Below are 4,245 nucleotides of genomic sequence, written 5' to 3'. Positions count from 1 at the left end.
AAAAAAAAAAAAAAAGAAGAAATGAATCTTAACTGAATTCAGTAGTTATTCTTGGTGCAAACAGTTGTATGATTATTTCAAAACAAATAGCAAATAAATAATTATGCATCAAGGCCAGAAAAAAGAGATAGAAATATGAAACCAATGCATTTAAATTAAAACCCAAGAATCTTTCATTTGCATGGGAAATACTAGTGTGAACTCAGGAAAAGCATTTCTTTTTCTAAAGAATGTCTTTTTCTAGCTGTATATGTTAACAGTAGCAAACAGCACCTGTAGTGTTTAAATTATAGTCTCTAAAAATACCATTTCCCATGAAAATGAAACTTCTTCAAGACTCCTTAGAGATGTGCCTGATTTCAGATTTGAAGTAAGAATTATATAAGATGAGCCTGGGATATTTGCTGTGCAAAGCAGGGAATTATCATATATTACAAGGGGCATGTCAAAAGGACATAGGAGGCTGGGGTTGGTGGCTCACGTCTGTAGTCCCAGCACTTTGGGGGGCCAAGGTGGATCACCTGAGGTAAGGAGTTTGAGACCAGCTTGGCCAACATGGTGAAACCCTGCCTCTACTAAAAATGCAAAAATTTGCTGGGCATGGTGGCTTGTACCTATAATCCTAGCTACTCAGGAGGCTGAAGCAGGAGAATTGCTTGAACCTGGGAGGTAGGGGTTGCAGTGAGCCAAGATCACACCATTGCACTCCAGCCTGGGCAAGAAGAGTGAAACTCCATCTCAAAAAACCAAACCAAAACAAAAACCTGTTGCTGTTTTAAGACCTGAAGCTGTGGGGGTAATTTGCTAGGCAACAATGCATAACTAATGCAGCTTCCATCACATCTTCCAGGAAACTTCTCATCCTGCTTTCTCAGCACAAAACTCTTCCTCTATTTGGTTCCATCTAAACCTCTGTTTATCCTTCAAGATTCACCTGAAGGAGTGTTTCCCAAAATAGGTTTCAGGTGTCAGTGGTGTAGGGTACGTGAGATGATTCTAAGAGATTACACGTGACAGTTGTCAAAAAGGGTTGTATGCTATGTTTAGGTGCCTATTACAGTAAAAGAATTGGAAATAGCATATTAATCCCATGATGGGATAAACATTATTGTTTTAAGATAAGGCTGGCTGGGTATGGTGACTCAACGCCTGTAATCCTAGCACTTTGGGAGGCCCAGGTGGGCAGATCATAAGGTCAGGAGTTCCAGAGCAGCCTGACCAACATGGTAAAACCCCATCTCTATTCAAAAAAAAAAAGCCAGGTGTGGTGGCATGCACTTGTAATCCTAGCTACTCAGGAGGCTGAGGCTGCAGAATCGCTTGAACTTGGGAGGTGGAGGTCGTGCCAATGCACTCCAGCCTGGGTAACAGAGCGAGACTCTGTCTCAAAAAAAAAAAAGATAAGGCTAAAGACAAATAATGAGCCATTTTAAGGAAAAATTTTGAGTAAATAATAGTGCAAGGGATACCAGATAATTGTAAAAGTGGAACGTGACTAAAATTTGGAAGTGTGATGAGGAACAGTAGCAATTCCTCTAGGAAACCTTCCCTGCCACCCCAGGTAGGCCAGTTTGCCCCTCATTTAGACCCCCAAATATCTCTCCACCTGGAATCTGTCAGGGTCCAATCTCTGGATGACAGAAGCCTGTCAGGCTGTGGTCTCTGCATCCAACCTGAGCTCCAAGCCTGCAGGGCAGGCCCTGCAGAGGGGAAGATGGACGGAAAGGAGGGAGTAAGAGCAAGCTGGAACCCCCACACAAGGTGGAAGTCTTCAGGACCCACAGAACCTGCCTCTGTTCTTGCTGATTCATCTTGATGGAGCAGGGAACCTGCGGGAGTGACCTTTGTCACAGAGGTCAACGCACACCTGGCCCAGGAAGGTGAAGAAGCTGAAAGAGGATTGAGGTGAAGGGAGAGGTTTCAGGCCCTGCTGCTGCTCCAGGCTGACCAGCAGAACTAGAAGATTAGCAGCGTTTGGACAAGAGCCACGGAGGCTCCTGCCTGGATTTCCCCAGCATGAAATGCACAATGGTGGCTGCTTTCAGCAGGTATGTCCCGCTCCCACCCTAAGATGAACCCTACCGGGAAGGGAGTTCTGAGAGGTGACGCTCAGCCTAGCTGAGTTCCCAGTCACCACACCCTCTTACGGGCCTCAGCACTCTGCCCTGTCTGTGCCCTTCCTGAAAATGGGAGGTACCTGAGAGCATGGATGGGTCTCATTCACTTTGGGGTCTCAGTATCATTCAGCATAGGGCTTGGCACAGAGCGGGAGCTCAGGAGTGCCCAATGAGTTAATGAATGGTTCTTAATGAGTCTCTACATTTAAATAAGAAACCCACCCAGCCACATCACAGGTTTCTCTTAACTCTGTCTGGGTGGGGAAAGATGGACTCATCAGTGGCCTGAAAGGGATCAAGTTAAGTCGCCCCCAGAATTCACCACTTTGGCATAAGGATTATTTTGAGCTTAAGGCCACTGAGAATCAGCAGATAAGGGAAGAGCTAGGCTCTCCTTTTATCTAAGTAAAAGCAGAGAGCATACATTTGCTTTTGTGATGGTGTTATCTACCCAGAAGATAAAGAAAAGCAGCTAATGCTGGAGACTGAGGCGAGTGTGCACAGACAGACCTCACCACCAGAACCTGCATCTCCATCAATTTCCCAGGTATTTCCAGGTCACTTTTCTATGAGGGACTTCCCTTGAAGAGCAAACCCCTTTCCTTTGTTAAAGTGATACACAAGCCGGGCGCGGTGGCTCACACCTGTAATCCCAGCACTTTGGGAGGCCAAGGTGGGAGAATCACTTGAGGTCAGGTGTTCGAGAACAGCCTGACCAACATGGTGAAACCCTGTCTCTACTAGAAATACAAAAATTAGCCAGGCGTGGTGGTGTGTGCCTGTAATCCCAACTGCTCAGGAGGCTGAGGCAGGGGGATTGCTTGAACCTGGGAGGCGGAGGTTGCACTGAGCCGAGGTCTCGCCATTGCACTCCAGTCTGGGTAACAGAGCAAGACTCCATCTCAAAAAAAAGAACCCACAAGCCTGGGCCCTCTCTTGTCTCACCCTAGTCCTTTCCTGCGTCTCTCTCTCTCCGGCTCGCTTCCTGCTGCTCTGGCTCTCTGAGTTCTCTCTCCGTGCCTCTCTCCTCCCTCCTTCTCTCTGTGTTAGTGTCTCTGCCCCCTCTGCTCTCTGCGGATCTTCAGATCCTGCAGACCTCCCGCTCCGTCCCTCTCCGCTGCTTTTTCTGCATCTCCGTTGTCTGGCTCCCATTTGGGTCACGTTTTCATTTCTCTCTGCCTCTCTCTTTTCTCCTTTTTCTTAACCCCTGTCTTCCCCTTTGTACCTTTCTGAGTCCCACCAGTAGAATTTAAACAGCTCTTCAAGTTAGGTTTTTTGTTGGCAGAAATTGACTTTAGACTCTCCATGAATAATGTGGAAATTAAACACGTATAAGCAGGTTCATGTCTCTGCAACTAAACAAAATCTACATTCCAATGCTTGCTTCTTCCAGAGTAGCCCACATATTTGATTCTTTTTTTTTTTTTTGAGTTAGTTTTTGCCAAAAGTTCAATATTTTTTTTTTTTTTTTTTTTTTTTTTTTTTTTTTTTTTTTTTTTTTTTTTTTTTTTTTTTTTTTTTTAAGTTACCATCACTTGCAATAGATTTTTAAATCTTGTAACCTGGTTACACAAATACCATGGTGCAAAAGCCTTGCTTCCTGTAACAGGAAATCAGGTTGGACTAGCCTCATGCTGGCTTTGAAGAAGAAATATCAGGGGCTGATAAATTTGCATAAGGGTAAACATCAGAGGTTGAAAGTAAACAATAGGTAGAGGGAATACCTACAAATCATAAAATAACAGACTGTTTCAGTCACGATAGAGTGATCATAGAAATGAACCACAGTCCTTCCCACTAAAATATTCCACTTAGAAATTATTCTTCTCAGTAAGTCCTGGATGAGCGTTTTAAGAAATTAGTGAGTGTAAGAGCATCTGTGTATTAAATCCAGTGGATTTTTTTTTTCAGTAGGCAAATATATTGTTACAATTTATTTTCTATTTTCATTTCAACTTCTGCCTTTTTCACTGGGGAGCAGACAATAAAATGGCAATGACTTTTCATTATAAAAACTATGTATTGTATTTTTCCACTGGACCTGCTATGACATTACTAAATCCATATACTCTCTAGGGCAAGGTAGTTTAAATAGATAATTGGATTATACTTTCCCAGACCTTTCCCC

The 4,245-nt window shown here is 43.8% G+C and overlaps 1 protein-coding gene across 1 annotated transcript in view; it reads right to left on the bottom strand.

Moving 5' to 3' along the window:
- The window catches only part of TEX101 (testis expressed 101), a 12,131-nt gene extending 11,474 nt beyond the window's left edge, over positions 1-657 (bottom strand). Inside the window, exon 1 of the mRNA XM_037729161.1 lies at positions 615-657. The gene's annotated coding sequence lies outside the window, so the exon portion shown is untranslated. The remainder of the gene's footprint in view (positions 1-614) is intronic.
- Positions 658-4,245: the final 3,588 nt, after the last annotated feature.

The sequence above is a fragment of the Cebus imitator genome, unplaced genomic scaffold (assembly GCF_001604975.1).
Source record: "Cebus imitator isolate Cc_AM_T3 unplaced genomic scaffold, Cebus_imitator-1.0 Scaffold296, whole genome shotgun sequence".
Classification (NCBI taxonomy): domain Eukaryota; kingdom Metazoa; phylum Chordata; class Mammalia; order Primates; family Cebidae; genus Cebus; species Cebus imitator.
Note: the sequence above shows the minus strand (reverse complement) of the source record. Positions and strands in the feature narration are given on the sequence as shown.